The sequence below is a fragment of the Hesperophylax consimilis genome, chromosome 3 (genome assembly GCF_061612785.1).
Source record: "Hesperophylax consimilis isolate HC1 chromosome 3, BYU_Hcon_1.0, whole genome shotgun sequence".
NCBI classification, from domain to species: Eukaryota; Metazoa; Arthropoda; class Insecta; order Trichoptera; family Limnephilidae; genus Hesperophylax; species Hesperophylax consimilis.
Genome location: NC_142838.1, coordinates 10,532,951 through 10,550,198, shown reverse-complemented (window position 1 = coordinate 10,550,198; position 17,248 = coordinate 10,532,951). Strand labels below are relative to the sequence as shown.

General features: G+C 34.3%; 1 protein-coding gene across 1 annotated transcript in view; it reads right to left on the bottom strand.

Annotated features, from left to right (window-relative positions):
* Positions 1-14,786, bottom strand: part of LOC149424925 (rho GTPase-activating protein conundrum-like) — a 64,074-nt gene extending 49,288 nt beyond the window's left edge. Inside the window, exon 1 of the mRNA XM_089647833.1 lies at positions 13,986-14,786. The gene's annotated coding sequence lies outside the window, so the exon portion shown is untranslated. The remainder of the gene's footprint in view (positions 1-13,985) is intronic.
* Between the last annotated feature and the right edge of the window lie 2,462 nt (positions 14,787-17,248).

Here is a 17,248-nt window from a genome sequence, read left to right as displayed (position 1 = left end):
AAAAGTGTGCGACTGAAATGGTCGCTGTGTGGTCATTGTTGATTATAAATTATAAATAATGAGTAAGTAATGTGCGTTAGTTAGCAGGCATTACCACATTGCATGAATATAGTGCTTTCACAGTTGCAGATTTCATAGTTTAACCCACTGTTTAGCGGTCCTTACCCGCCTGGCTTGTCCACAAATTTAGGTGGGGTTTTCAAGTCACTTACCAGCAAAAAAGTGACAATCCTAATACCAAGACATGGCTCAGCAGACTGACCAAGTCAAATACTAGATACTACCTGGCAAAGGCATTTTGTGGGACTATCAGCATTTATTCAACATCCTAATATTATTATGTTCGAATCCAGGATGCAAAATAAAATATGTTCCCCCTTACATATAAAAATGGTGTAAATATAACGCTACGCGAAAAGTGTATGGTAAAATGGTTAAACCAGGCTTAAGGCCAGCTTTACCGTACGGTCGTTGGACCAGCGCTTAAGAATCTAATAAGTAAGATGGGTTGTATAAAAATGTTTGATATTAAATCTGAAATCTCCAAATTTTTCGCATTTCAGCTTTTTTACTGTAATTTATACTTCATCGTAGCTATTTTTCAATATGAGCTATGGAGCTGTGAATAATCTTGTGTTCAGTATGTTATACTATCTATCTACTAGTAAATTTATAAATCAATTCGATTGCAACGAGGGTTATGAAAAAGTAAATAAAAATGATTGAACATTTAATATAACTGATAAAACAATAATATTATTTGCTTTGTAATTCTGTAATACCAACAGGGATAAGGTTAACGCCAGCATTATTCACATTATTGCTAAACCGCATTTTGCAATTTCGCAGAAACTTTTCGTTGCAAAACAAAAAAATAAATATTTGCCATTTTAGCATTCCGGCACGTGTGGTCATCGGCGATGCAGGTTCGACCCAAATAAAGGAAAATCACACAATCGTGTAGTTTTATCTAGAAATTTAGTTAAAACCATAGATAGTTGAAGCAACTAATAAATATAAATATCTTAAGACGACACAATACTCTAAAATAAAGTCGGAATCTTTGACATAAGTGAATTTAGTGCGCCCTACTGTCGAATTTGGCAGCCATCTCTGGTCCGGAGCCCCTAAATACCTGAAAAAAACCCTTGACTCTGTGCAAAAACGGGCGGTCCGTTTGATAGATTCCCCAATCTTAACAAACGGACTGCAATCTTTAGAGCACAGACGTCAGGTAGGTATGCTGTCCTTGTTCTATCGGTATTACAATGGAAGATGCTCTGAGGAACTAGCGTCATTGATCTCTTCGGCACCGGTGCGTAGTCGGGATGCACGCCAAACGCGCGCCCTACATTTGTACACGGTTGACACTTGTCACATGAGAACGGGTCGCTTCTACGATTCGTTCTTAAGTTCAACAGCTCGGCTGTGGAACGAACTGCCGGCCTCTGTGTTTCCTCCCTCCTACAACATGGGACTCTTCAAGACTCATGTTCACTCCTTCCTCTCCACAAAAAGACCCTCCACACCAAGTGAAGAAGGCGGTTACAAAATTATGCGGCCCGGAGTGCATTGGTTGGCCTTAGTAGGCCTAGAAAGTAGATCTTTCCATGGTATATTTTAATTGATTCTGATGAACATATTACTAAAATCTAAGATGCTTTAGAATGAATACCTCGGAAAGTCACTATTTCATTGTCTAGAAAAAAAAATCAGGTGCTTACCGCTGATTTTATAGTTGGAAAACGTTTTACAAAATTTTCAAACCGTTGTATGTAAAATATAATGGTAAGACACTGTGTTTATAAATCTTTAAAATAACTAACTCAGATCCTGTGTGCATCCGTTTAAAATAAATAAAATAAAATAAAATGGGAGCCTCGGGCAAATTCCGATAAAGTTAGTGAAGTCTCCTCTTAAGCCCACGCATACCATATTTCTACCGATTTATCACAAGTTTCTCTTTAACTCTTTAAGTTCATAAGTTAAAAAATGTCATTTTGAAGATAATATCTATCTATACACTTGTAATGCAGAAACGTCAATTAAAAAAAATAGCAAAATAAGCCATGAAAATTATTAAAAACTAGTTTTGTACTTTTCTTTAATATGTTATAGGCGTGAAAAAATCACAGTGTATCTTTAAATGTAACTAAAGCATTTCTCGAGAGATTTTTGCCCTATTTCATACGAGTCGTGTTTTATTAAATATTTTCACCCTAATTATTGTCATTTTTTACTGCCTTTCAAACCATCTTTGAACGCTTACTACGGGGCCTTAACAGAATACTTAGTGCAGCGCTATCTATGAAAGAGCAGATTATAAATTCTTTTGCGAATACCCACAGTAAAACTTCGTAATAATCACTGTTTAACGTTCTGGATTGCTTTGTTAATTTTTGTAAATCGTGAAAAATAAATATTATACAAATCTGTGAAAGAAGAATAGGTAGTTACTGTATATTGTATTATTATATAAGAAATTGATTGTTTGATTAGCTACACATGGAAGCTAAATGATACGTTTTTATTAATATTTAAACATGCATTGTGTGACCATATTGAGTGAAAATAATACATATTTTTATAATAATTATCGCAAGTTTACCAGTAATGAAATGTTAATATTGTGTTAATCTGTAGCCCATTCTGTTGAACACGCAGAACTCAGGTATATGTATGTGGAAGTTATAATTTACAATAGGTACCTATAATTAATGGTGCTCTCTCTTAGTTAAAGGGGTGTAATAGAGTATTTTCACTGTTTTCTAATGAAAAAATTCGATAATCAGGGTGTTTTTAAATTAGTTTTATGTTGACAGATACATTTTCTACAGCGGTTTAAAATGTGATATTTTCGATTTGTTTTTATTCGTGAATTCGGTGACGTTGACTTCGCGCCGGGAGACGTTGGTGACAGCAATCTCATAAGTTGTCATAAGTTGTAGCCAATTGGAACCGTTTCAGAATGTGCGGATTTAGATCGTTTTTGAAATAAATAATTATGATTGAAAATATTTAAATTACATATTTTTAGTAAGGTGATCGCAATCAGAAAAATAAACTTTAAATCTCTCACATATTTTAACGGTATTCATAATTTATGAAAATACCCCAATATTTACAATAATGATTCCATCGTATTAACTCGGTAACACTACTAACTAAATCGATGTTTTGCGCTTTCTTTAACAAATATATATTTAGTAGAGTGTGACCACGTTTTAATGCAAAATAATAATAGTGGATATAAATTTATATCAACATTCCTTTCGATAATACTATTGTTTAGTTTCTTCATTGAATTTCCAGTTATCAGTACCTGATATAGTAGACTTTCAAGAGCAATAATAGTGGAGCATTCGAACTATGCCCTTATCAGCTTTAGCTAACTCAACTAATCAATAAGCCAGTAAAAACCCAGTAGTTATTGTCTAGAGACGTACAAAATATAACACTTCCACTAATATGTTTTGCATATGTTTTTTTCTCTTCTTCTCCTACGTTACTGCTGTTTCTGCTTTTCTGTCTTTAATAATGCAGTATGGAATATTTAGCAGGCAAGCCAGGACATACGGTCTGTTTATTAAGAAAGCATAGATATTATTTTTTTGGTTTAAATTACGGCGGCGGCAGTGGATTTTTTTGAGCGGCGGTACCACGCACCATGAAGGCCGCCGCGCAGAAAAGTAAAGTCCGACGGTAAGGTAACGGTTTACAGCGCAGTCCATTGTGATACTTTTCTGCGCGGTGGCCTGGAGCGGCGCGTGGTACCGCCGCTCCGAAGTTTACGTGTGACAGAGCCTATTGCCTCAAGATTTCTTTACCGGTATGTTGTTATGGTATAGGTACTATTGTTTAATTAGATGTTATTTCCAATATGACGTAATCATGAAATTATTTATTTTGTTATTAATTTATTTGCTGAAGGTCTGTATTTACTACTATGTTAGAGAGGGTTTTCAACCCTTTAAACATTTCAAGAGTGGCGAATAAATATCAGGTACACAGTCTTTGACTATTTACAACTAGCTGTACCCCGTCACGCGTGTTGCTATTACGTCCAACAGATGGCGCTGTTTAAAAAAAAACATGTTTTTGCCTGTCACATGTGACATTTACATGACTAATTTATATAAAAAACATACGCGTATTCGAATGCAACGTTATGTCAAAATTTAAAAGCAATCTGTGAAGAACTTTCGAAGATTTATGATTTTGAACAAAGGTACATTAACATTTTTAATTATATGGATATAGACGCTCTGGTTATTTTTTTATTAATTTGTACAACACAAAAGGAACACACAAAAAAATAAGGAATTTTCTATTCAGCTGGAAAATTGTCTGGAAAACACATGAAGTTTTTCAGAATTACCGGCACGTCACTGATATGGTAGCGATTATCGATAAGCCGGCTTATGGCATTACAGCGCAGTCGAATTTCTAAAAGCCAGTTTAGAAATATAGGGCGGAGTGACGAAGCCATGCGGGTACGAACTGTGGATGAATATCAGAGGAAGCGGTAACGCAGATCTAGATTTCTGTCGACGTCCAACTTCTATTGGCCATGCTACCTCCGCACGCACTTCGATCCACAGGTAATTAAGTAGTGGATGCACTGGATTTCACTTATGCCATAACAAGAGCGTGCAATACCTGTCATCTAATCCAATGCTTTAGAAACCAACGGATAACGAGATTTCTTTTCCTCTTCGCGCGCCGTTTCTTACCCATCAAACAGCTCTCCGACTGAGTGAAAACATCACTTTATTAATTTATTACCTGATGCTACACTGACTATGTCTTATATGTTATTATGAAATCAGGTGTGAATCTCCCTAACGACGTGACTTACTTGCTTTGATTGCTTCATAAAACGCACAACTCGTTTATCAGTCGCTATGATTACTGATTAGTGATTACTAACGCATTGTCAGTGTGCTATGATTAAGTCACTTATTATTTCACCTAGATTCACTTAGATTATAATATATTTCATCATTTTAACTGGAATCAGGAATCGAAAAGAAAATGCGCCAACATATTTCTCATATCACAGCGATGACATTGTTACAAAGAAACCAGTGGTGTAAATATTTGGTGTTTGTCCGTGTGAATACAGGTGTAATGATTCATATTGTTGTGGAATATAGAATATACAAGTTTCCATTTTTATAAGTAAATAAAGCCGGCCATTATACTAATATTGTTTTAACAACATTACATGCCTGTTTTAGTGTCAATGTAATCAAATAGTTATTTATTGGTTAGCAGATGATGGAAAAAAACCTAACACATTTTCAGATCATGAATCATAGAATTAAACTATTTTTGGAATATGTTATATCTATAAGGTAGATCGGTTCATTTTTAGCTGAGAACTTTTCTGAAAAGCATTCAAAATTATTTTGTCAAAGCAGATTAAGACGAAGCTACAAGTCGAAAATGTGTATACTATTGGTATACCTTATATCGTAGGTAATAGGCATTAAAATCGCTTGACAAACGGTGTCAAGAAACGTTCGATTTCAAGCAAAAAACTAGTTTTTATTTATTTTGTAAATAATTTTATAAGAAAGCAAAAAAGTTAATCAAGTGAAACTGTCACAGATAATCTTAGCTATAATATTTTATTTTTTAAAGTTGTTTAATTTATGCGTTCATTCATTTCTATTGAAAAAATATTTTTTTTAGGAGTTTGCATTTATATTTTTTATTGAATATCTAAAGCATATTTTTTGGTATTCATAATGTACACCAATTCTTTATAAAGATTAATCAAAATAGTGATTTGGCATTAAGCTTCGCCTTAACAGCATGTTAACGCTGTACATATTGCAAAACTATTAAATAGACACACACATTTGATTGACAGAGAAAAATTTACGTTATACGCAAAATTCGTTACAATCTACACGTTCATAGATGGAGGCAATTTAATTATTTTACTAAAATACGCTTTTTGCAGGTTATTGCCTTAAAATATTAAGACGTTATTTTTTTGCGCCCGTACACACGCAATATGAATATGAATAAATAGTTTTGTCCGTATAAAAACTCAATTCTTTCGAGAAAGACATACAAATCTATAGACACATACAAATCTATAAGACATACATATCGTACCGATGATTGAATCCAATCCATTCAATCCAAAGTGTATTAAAAATATATAAATTATCGCCATCTATGAACGCGTAGATTATAACGTACGTGACGTACCTTAAGTACAAAATTGAGAGATTAGATTATTTTCCTACTTAAGGCACCATTATGAGAATAATAAAGGATTTTCATAGAATTAATCAGATTGTGAAGCAGACTGCAATAATTGACGATTAAGAGGCGAAAAACCATTCACAAATTTGCATTGGGTTAAATTTGATGTTTCACTTTCCTAATCTTGGCAGTAAAATAAGCACTTATCATACTGTAAATTATCAAGTTTTAGTCATAGTCATTAAACTTTGCTTGGAAAAATGTTAACCCTTTCACACCCGAATTATTGTTTCCTCATACGTAAAATATGTAATCCTTGATAATACCTCAGAAAATTATTTGAAAATTTTTGGTATTTAATTTAATTTTTTAGAAATTATTTTACGTTAATTTGGCTTAACATTGGACGTCATAGGGTATTTTTTAAATAGTGAAGTTTTTTTAATTTTTTTATTTTTTTTTATAGTGAATACCTCACAAGAGTCCCAACTGCTCCCGTCTGGAGCCAGTGAGACTATGGCATCCCCAATTGGGGGATGTTGTGAGGCTGAAGGTAAGTGGGGAAGGGAAAGAGGAAGGTGGGGAAGTACCTGGCTATTCAGATCTAGTCACTAAACACGGCTAAAGCCATTTGGAGCAACGTTTCAATTCTGAATGGTGGTCTTACACCAGGGCGATACTGGTAGTAACTCCACTTTTAGATACTTCCACTCTGGAACGTGCCGCAAATATACTATTTATAATTTTAATTAATTAATTGTGAAATAACACAAATCAATCAAATAAAATTTATTTGCGCACGCCGGGTTCGAACCCGCGACCTTCGGAATGGCAGTCCAATGCGTTACCACTGGACTATGCCGGCCGTCAAAAATAAACACAAAGTAAAATAAACACAACACAGAAGTAATACAAATAACTGTTTCATGTCAAAAATGCACATTTACTATGTAGTGATAATGTCTAAGGCTTGAAACAAATAACATTTTAACTAAAATTCATTCAGAAAATTAAATAAATAATCCAGAATAATATGTCCGTCACTACCAGTGTTAATTTGAATGAACATTGAAATTCATTTACGATATTCTGGCAAATGACTGTGAACAGTGAATTGAACTGATGTTATTATTGTAAAACACATCTTTATGCGCTACAATATTTGTAATTCGAGTAGAAAATATTGATATCTCACATTAAATTAAGTAATCAATGACGGCAGAAATTCGATGAAACTCACAATCAGCAGATGTCAAAATATTTATCGTTTTTGCGGCGGGAATAAGGATTTCAACCTAGCGGAAAAAATAGACGCCACAGAAAGATTACAAACTATAAGAAAACAAAAAAACATGGCTTTTCTAAATCGCTACCGTTACGGTAAAAAAATCAAAAAGTTCGTGTTAATTTGAATTAACACTGGGGCTGAAAGGGTTAAGAATTCTCAGGTAAAACTGGCATTAAAAGAGAAAAAATTCTTTTGATTTCTCAGCAATTTTAATGGAGATTTTTCACGATAAACGACGCGCAACGATATACCAAGCATTCTGATATCTTATTATTATTATGAATTTTCTCAGACTTTGACACTTCTGATATCAGATTCAGATTAATAGGGCCGACAGATTACGTTATACGCAATTGTTTTAGCATATAGCCATACGACATTTCAGCATATCGCTCTACATACAATGTACGGAGAGCGATATGCTGAAATAAGTGGTCTGTCACATGCTTAAATAAGGAAATAAAAAAATATTATTAATATGTGATTGAGATTTTCTCCGAAATTTATTCAAATCAATTTTTTTGCTATATGGCTACTCCCTTTAAGACCTTTTTAGGAAAGTACTAACTTCAAACATATATGCCTAACTTTTGGCGGGGTGGTTTATTAATAAAAAAATAAATTTGGGATTTAAGGCCAAAATACTTAACCAAACTGTATAGTTTTTTTTTTAATAATTAATTTATATAAAACACTTTGTTTATTAACCACGAATTTTTTAAATCAAAGGGTATAGCAAATATCTGGTACGGAAATATGCAGTTTTACTTATTAGTGTTTTAAATTAGAAAATTAAAGTATTCAATTTTTTACCATTTTATAGGCAATTTTGACATTTTTTGCGAGCAAATGATAATTATTAAAAAAATAATCTTTTGCAAACTACTATTTAAATAAAATTAAATATAAATAAAAAAAATAAAACATCGTAAAAAGGTGTGTTTTGTGTCGGAATTTAAAATGTATATATGATAAGTCTCTGTTCCAACGTAAATCGGTCGTTTGAAATTTTAATTTAAACTCATCTAAATAGTTTTTTTAATAATTGATATTTAAATTATTTATATTTCATTATATTTCTACAGTAAAAAATCGTAGATTAATAATTGCCAAACTTGCCCTTAAATTTTTAAAATTTCATTTATTTAATTGTTCGTATTTAAATATTTGAAACACAATTAATAAAGTAGCACATTTCCATACTAGATTTTTGCTTCACCCTTTGATTAAAACAGAAAATTAATTGACTGAGCGTAGCATAGTGAAGTCCTGTTTTATCTGTCTCTAAATTTGTTTGTTACTTTCCGGTTCCGTTTCACGATGGTGGCCGTGTTGGTTACTACCTTTCTTATCCCGCCAGAGTACGCATGATCGCGGTTCCTACTACTAGCTGTCAAATCAGAATACCTCATCAATATGATGGTATCTACCTGCCATTGAGTTATATATAAACAATATTTTAAAATAAGTCATCAACAATTTCCATTTAATGTTTGCGAGTTACTTACAGTGAGTAATGCCTGAATGTAAGCACAAAATACTCAATTCTTGTGTGTAAGAATGCAATTTTGTTACTAAGCAAAATAGAAATTGATTACAAGTGAAATAAATACACTTTCATACAACATAATTTCTAGATCCACGACGAGTGATTATTCGTTGTCTTTTTATTCGATACAAAGTAGGTAAGTATAATACTCGGGATTGAATTTCCCACACACTAAACAGAGCGGGGCATTTTCCTGGTGTCGTGTGTCGGGTTAGTGTAAGACGGAGTACCCGTGAAGCAAGGTCACTGCCGGTGCAACAGACTGCACACCACACACTGCAGTGCCACCCTCACCTTGCTGCATCGAATGCGCTATTGAGACCACTCGGTTAAGTGGGATAAGGTGACGCGCATCTCATTAAGTGAACCGACGTCACACGGTATCAGCGCGACGAGGTGCGGCTCACGCACGTGCAGCGGAGGCTGAGATGAGAGTGGTCCTTAATCATTCATTTAGACTTAAAATTACTGATTTCGGTTGTGTGTCTGTAACTCCGGTTAATTGAACTATAGAACTTTGATTTGATTTTGTCTTCTTGTGGAATGGAAGGAGTGAACATGGGTCTTGAAGAGAACTACGTTATAGGAGGGTTGAAACACGTAGGCTGGCAAATCATTCCACAGCCGAGCTGTCGTACTCAAGAGCAAGTCGCATAAACGACCAGCTCTCACAAATTTAAACTGTGTAAAAATTTATATATATTTTTATAAATACCTTCAGTTTCACAAATCCTACAATTATAATAGCCCGCCATCATCAGATTATGATCACCGTCATCACAAAAATATCAATCTAGTGAAATATTCAGAACTGAAACTTTGTTTGAGATGACTCTAGGTATATTTATATGTCAGTTCTAAATATCCAAGTTCCATAAACCTCTGTAATTTTTACTTCCCTTTTTTTCGTTTGACAAAATTTGCATGATGTCATAGTCCCGATAGGCTCCCTGCAGTTGGCATTTACTACCTTGAATAAATAGAGTGTTTGTTAGTTGAGGGATCATCTAGTTTATATTTATATCAATGAGTCCAACTCACGATTTCTCACAACACAATAATGACCACGAAGGTAAAGCACACAGATAATGGATATTGATCGGTTTTGATTACTCCAGAAGAGAGCTAGCGTGTGAAAGCACACGAATAAGCCGTAATGACGAAGGTACACGTGGCTTATTCCAATGTGGGTGTGTCACAGTCAGAATCGTAATATGCAGTGCCCTCACTTCTCTGCTCACCTGCACGGGGATGGATCTCACAATGGACCCTGGTATAAAGCAACAGTAAAGGACAGCCAGGGCACTTACAGAGGCACAAAATTAACCCAAATGGCACCAACACTCACATACGTAAAAAACAAAACTTCTTCACAACTACTAAGAATGATATGGGAATAATCTTCCTCGGTCGAATTATATTCCGATAACAATAAGTTTTTCATACTGAATAATATCATTAATTAATTTAACATCATATGTATTTATAAACAAGTTCTGCTGTGTAAAAACTATTATCTTTAATTGGTATTATTTTTTTACCAATTTCTTGATTTCCGAGTAAATTGAAAGTTTAACTTCAGATTTGCCGGCCTGACGAGACACCGGGGCACTGGAGCCTCCACCAACACGGTTGGTGACCGCAGCCTACCAGCAAAAAGCTCCACTCCGGAGTGAGCGCTGGGCCCAAGCTCACTCAAGACCACGCCCTGCGTAGTTGTTGTTATTTGTTAATTTATTATATCAATTATACAAAAAAATAAATAATATACATAAAATAATGTATATCTATATGGGACGTGTGGGATTGCACTAACCTCCCCACATTCTGGAATAAAATTAATTATTATTATTACTATTATATTAATTAACTTCACATAAATGAATATTGCCGAAATGCTGGTGAAATAAGTTTCATGAATCATATAATAATATTTATTTTTTGGAATAACTTTATTGAGTAAAACCTCAAATTTTTAATTTTTTTTTAATATTTCACTATTGAAATAATATTAGCGATTTCTAAACGAAAATCTGAAACAGAAAAATCAGAAAAGGATATGGTAGAGCGGTGTCCCGGCAAGACATGGGTCCTGGGTTCGAGTCCTAGATGTGACCGTATCCTTTTCTGATTTTTCTGTTTCAGATTTTCGTTTAGAAATCGCTAATATTGTTTTCAATAATTACATATAATAATAAATGAATCGTTACTAATTTGAGATTATATTGGATAGGCGAGATTGTCAAGACTATTTTCAGAATTATATAAAATAGAACTATTTATTGAATTTTTAACTCTCAGTGACATTGTCTGCATCATCAGCGGGTCATTTTCCGACTTGTTATTATGATCAACAAGTCCTTCCTCCCTCCTACAACATGGATATCTGACCTAGGTTCATTCCTTTCTCTACTTAAAGAGACCCTCCACATAGCATCACCAAATATGACACAGGTTTGCCCGTTTGGAGTTAATTAGAAAAAAACCGCATTCAATATTTCATTAGGTCTTCGATATATACATATATAGGTGCACTAGGTATTTAATTAATTTTATATATCTATAAAAATCTATGGCGTGATGATTATTAATCAACGTGTATTGTATTAATCACTCTAAGAAATAAGCGAGGGTGTAAAAAATATTTAAATCAAGTCATGATTATAATAATTATTCATGTTCACAATACATACATGTCTAGATTAGATGCTTCAGTACGTAATGATAAATACCAAGCAAGATCATTAAAATAAATTATAAGTTAAACGTAGGTTAACAGGCCATTTGTTGATAAATACGGTGAGCACACAGTGCTTGATTTACCTTTGATATAGTCAAATTATTTAACTCAATTGGAATAAATTTTAATTTAACCCTTGAGCAAAGCCATTGGTGCCAACTCCGTTCACATTCTGTACATACTAAATCATGATAGTGAATATGATGATATAAAGGTGAGGTTCCGGAGAGAGCAAGTGTGATGAGGATGTTGCAGGCAGCTTGAAAAGGACCCCCTTGTCATCAATCTTTAGGGATTTAGGGCGGGTTGTTTCGGAGAATATGAACAATTCATCAAATTTCAACGTTCATTTTCGGGTTCTGTGAAAGTCTTATTTAAGTTACCGTCCTTAGGACGGGTTGTTTCGGAGAATCTGAACAATTCATCAAATTTCAACGTTCATTTTCAAGTTCTGTGAAAGATTTTTTCATGTTCTGTTTTATTTCAGTTTTGTCAAGCAACTAACCTACAATGATATAAAAACAGAACTTGAGTAAGTCTTTCACAGAACCCGAAAATGAACGTTGAAATTTGATGAATTGTTCAGATTCTCCGAAACAACCCGTCCTAAGGACGGGTTGTTTCGGAGAATCTGAACAATTCATCAAATTTCAACGTTCATTTTCAAGCTCTGTGAAAGATTTTTTCAAGTTCTGTTTTTATTTCAGTTTTGTCAAGCAACTAGCCTACAATGATATAAAAACAGAACTTGAAAAAATCTTTCACAGAGCTTGAAAATGAACGTTGAAATTTGATGAATTGTTCAGATTCTCCGAAACAACCCGTCCTTAGTCTTTCAGCTTATTTCATGTTCCTGAAAATTTCGCGTTCGAAATTTCGAATTCGCATTTTTCTGGAAAACTTTCGTATTTTTCACGTGATTTTCTGGTATTTTAAAATAAGAAAGTAATACATTAAAATATTTTTGACCTGCGGTTTTGAAAACTTGAATAGTCATTAAAACGCCGCAATTTAACTGAATACAAAACTAAAAAACACGGCTTTTCAAAAAAATAAAATTCAATAACGCGAATTTCATCGAAAGATAGCACGACTTTTTTAGGTCCGAACATAAATATCGTAATAAAATTATGCCCTGGTAAGAGACCACTATTCATTATTCATAAGCGAAACTTTGCTTACAATAATAATAATAGTTTACTCCAGAATATATGCAGGGGTTGTGCAATACATTCCATATTACGAAATAATAAATAAGAAATTAGACAAAATAACAATACAAACATATAACAAACAGAGGGCTTAAAAGAGCTTAGTTATTTGGTTAGTGATTAGCCTTCAATAACCAGGTACTATTTCCCAATCTTCCTCTTTATTTTTCTCTCCCTCACTTCATCCAGTCCACACTTCCACTGTGCGGTAACTATCACGTGAAATCATAACAATGGTCATGACTGAGAAATACGAAGAACGGAACAGAGATGATCGATGGATGCCCATTTCTTAAGATTCACCAAACTTTAAAATGATCACAACAGCCAGCCAGTTTTGTTCAGAAGATATACGTATCAGTATATTTTTGGAGTGTTACCTTCCTAGACCGTTAGGTTATGGAGGCTATCCAAATGTCGGTAGTCAATCTACGATATTTAATAAAAACAAGTATAATTAATTGTTTTCTGAAGGGTGAGCATCGGTGTTATGTAAATTGCATCGTCAGGAAGGGTAGGCGCAACGTTTGGGACTGCCGCCCGCGGCCGTAATAGGTATATCGTAGTAAAAAATAAAATGATATTTGATGGGATGCTTCTGTAATACTGTAGGTACTTATGTCAGTCGTATTTGTGTTTGATTGTTCATTCGCTTATGAACTATTCTGATAAAACTTTTACTATTATTAGTTAGCTACCGAAACGACCGAACAATGCAAAACCTTTCGCAGCAAGAACCTCGGTACATTACCGACAATTGCATAAATTTATGTGCGTGAGATTTTGTGAGGAAATAACAATGTTTCATTTCCAACTTATCTCGAATCTACGTAATGCTCGGTCATTAATATAAAGCGTAACAAGTCAACGGCGCAACGAGTTAAGGCTGTGTTTCAACCGTATCCATTTGCTGAATTGCTGGTCTAAAGGTCTTCTGAAATAAAGAAGTTAGTTTATGTAGGTATTTATTGTTACCTCTGAAATTGGAATGTTGATGGTGAATCCTTTGGTCAAGCGAAGAAGAAATCCTGGGTTTATCCAAGATTAGGGAGTGAAACCGAATACTTTAATACTCATAAAGTAAACGATGCATTATTCCTCACTGGTTAGGATAAGTAATACTCTCATTTATGTTCAAAACACTGGATTCTAGAGTCAGGTTTAGAAAACCAAGAGTCACTAATATTTGAAGCACTCTCAAGTTTTGGTTCGTGCTCTAAAACTGATCCTCGTACCTTTCGGGGGTTACTCAAGAAGATACACAAAAACAACAACACCAAAATAAAACTAGACAAACGTCACCAGTGACTCGCTAAGAGAAACGCGCTTCCCAGATGCTGCACACTGTACCAAATATTCATAAATATTAATCTCATGTTCGAGATGTGTACATAATGCAAGTAGTTGGATACGACACTATTATTTTAGCTGCAGCACTTTCCACGTTAATTGCACAATTGTATCGCTTAAATCACTCTGTTATCAAACATTTGCTCGCTTTATCAATGTCAACATCTGTAGCACACACAATAAGGAAATTGGGGAACGCCGGCACCAGTGGCCGCACCGGCTGATGAGGATTCTGCGAGTATATTTTTTACAGGCAGGTTCACAACATTCCACGAGGTGAAGTCTCTCGACTCTCGGACAAGTGCCTGCAGAGGCAGTGTTTACACGATACACGGGAAGCTATCACCAGTTTAGAGCTCAACACAAGCGGACAACGTGTGCGCCGCACGCCTGCCACCTATCGACTGAATTACAATACGGTCTCTCCTCGTCTAACTGGTTTTACTAGAACTGCCGAATGAATGGCAGTCGCTTCGTGCGGCTAGTCTCTAGAGAGGCGATTTCTTCCCTCCACTAAATGTGTACGTATTGTACATTATTCATGACTTTGTTTGATGAATTATGGGCTTATTAAAACAGTAGAAATGTTAGGCAAAAAGCGGAAAGTCGTTTGTACATGTACATGAGTAACGAGAGAAAAGATCACGCCTGAATACTGAAAGTTTTCTTTCAGTTCATGGAAGCTTTTTGGTTGAACGGAAACGCGGGAATAACACGAAAAGTGAAGCCTTAATTTCTTAGAAGTTATTTGAATAAATTAAGTAAATAAGTTTGTGTATACACATACTGGTTTGACAACCCATCTTTTTGGCCTGTCATTTCGAGTCTTGTTTTAATTCATTCATTATTTTACTGAAAACGCTGCAGATCATAGACATCCAAAATAAATGGCCATGGTGCGAATGTATTTTGACTAGCAAGATTCTACATCCACAATAAAACTATATTCTCCATAATAATATATAGTTAATACCTACATCTAACCTGTACCTATTTACTCGTGTGTCAAGTTTTCTTGTTGTTCAACTTTCAGTACCTATTCAGTACAATACAATATTCTAGTTCTGGAATGCAGTAAAATTGAATAATAATATTGTGTATGTGCGTTGTACGTCACACTTTGGATAAGATACCCCAGGAAAGTATTATGACCTCCATTGAATTGGGTTTTTAAAACATTTATCTTATCAATGATAGCGGTTATCTAACGATAAGATTTGTTTAAGAATAGGCACAACGATAGCCGATTTATGCTAATGTATATTTGAGAGGCTTAAATGATATTATAATGTTTGCATTTTATCTGGTTTCATCTGCTCTCACTGCGGGTATCATTAAATTAAATACAAAGTTTCACTTGTTATATTTATATTATTCTTAAGTACTAGGGATTTGTGAACCAGTTGACATTGCAATAATAACAAACAAAACGCCCACTGCAGTGCAATAAATTAAAGTTGAACATTATTTGATTCAGAGAATGGAGACCGCGGGATCCGATTCTCTTCTATGAAATAAAGTTAGTCAACAAAGGTCTTGCAAATAAAACATACATTTGTTATAATAGTTATAAGGCCTACTGGGCCTATGTACCAATTGTTGTACTGGTATAAAAGTGTATTGATTCCAATGCACCGTACACATTTGTTTATAACTTTTGTTTGGTCAAGTCTAGGTGTGAGGTTGATTTTTAAGTTTGTTGGATCTTACAAAAATAGCTTGTCATGAACTATTACGGAATTATGAAATTTTGTCAAATTTAGATTTTTTTTGGCAATGTGCCTTTTATTTACATCAAAATCCCTGCACCAAATGCGTAGGTACTTACTGCGTAATGCACAAAAGTCGGTCGTGAAAAAGTGAGCGGAGAAGTGAGTGATATGACAATAGATGGTCTAGTAACAAAACATTTTATAATAACAATCAGTGTTCCAGAAAAACCAGCACGAGGGGTATGATGTCTCTTGACAGTCTTTAACCTCTTCTGGAATAAATTGTTTTCGTGGCGTTAGGTACATGGTACATTCTGTATATTTCAACAGAATCCATTCAGTAGTTCATAGTAAAAGTATGGTCGGGCCACTGCCAGACATCGAGACATGTCTCTGAGTCTGAGATGAATGAAATCTTGTTAAACTTTAGCTGCTGACTGTGGCACTTTTTTATTTACAAATTCCCTCACGCTAGGACCGCCTCGTGCCTTGGGCAATGGGCAATGGGCATTGCCCAAAGCTGAGGCTGCGTGTCTCTCAGTGTCGGCTTTATCCGTCCCTTCGTCAATTCTAAAAGGTTTTCGGTTTCTTCTTATTTTAAACTTTTACTCGAAATAAGTGATGAATAATGTTTGTCTCGAAATACCAAGTTTTTATTTATTGTAAGAAACAAACGGCAATTACAATACAAATATTTTGTATGTATATAGAATTATATGACATATCGAAAAAGTTTCTTATGCTAAAATCGGTTTGAGAAAGAAGTTTTGTTTTGCCTTAAAACTAATAGGAAGGTAACGGGGAGAGGAAGAGGAATATAGGATAAGGATAGGAGACCTTCTCGATACGTTATAATCGTGCGCATTACTTCTGATCAATATTTCTGAAATTGTTTCTAAGAATGCGGGTGTTGTGAAAATGTGTGATACTGCGCACATACATGGGAATTTTTGTATTTATTTATCATAAAAAAATAATACAGGATTATAAACAAATGTACTATTCTAGTTAATATAAGATATATAAGAAAAGTAATAGAAAATGTGTATAATGGCACAGTAATAAAGATAGAATAATTGTAGGCATATTTGAGTTGAATATAACCTGCTTTGGATTAAGTGAGTTTTTTTTGTATTTATTTATAAAATAAGTAAAATAATGTAACAAAAGAGAAAA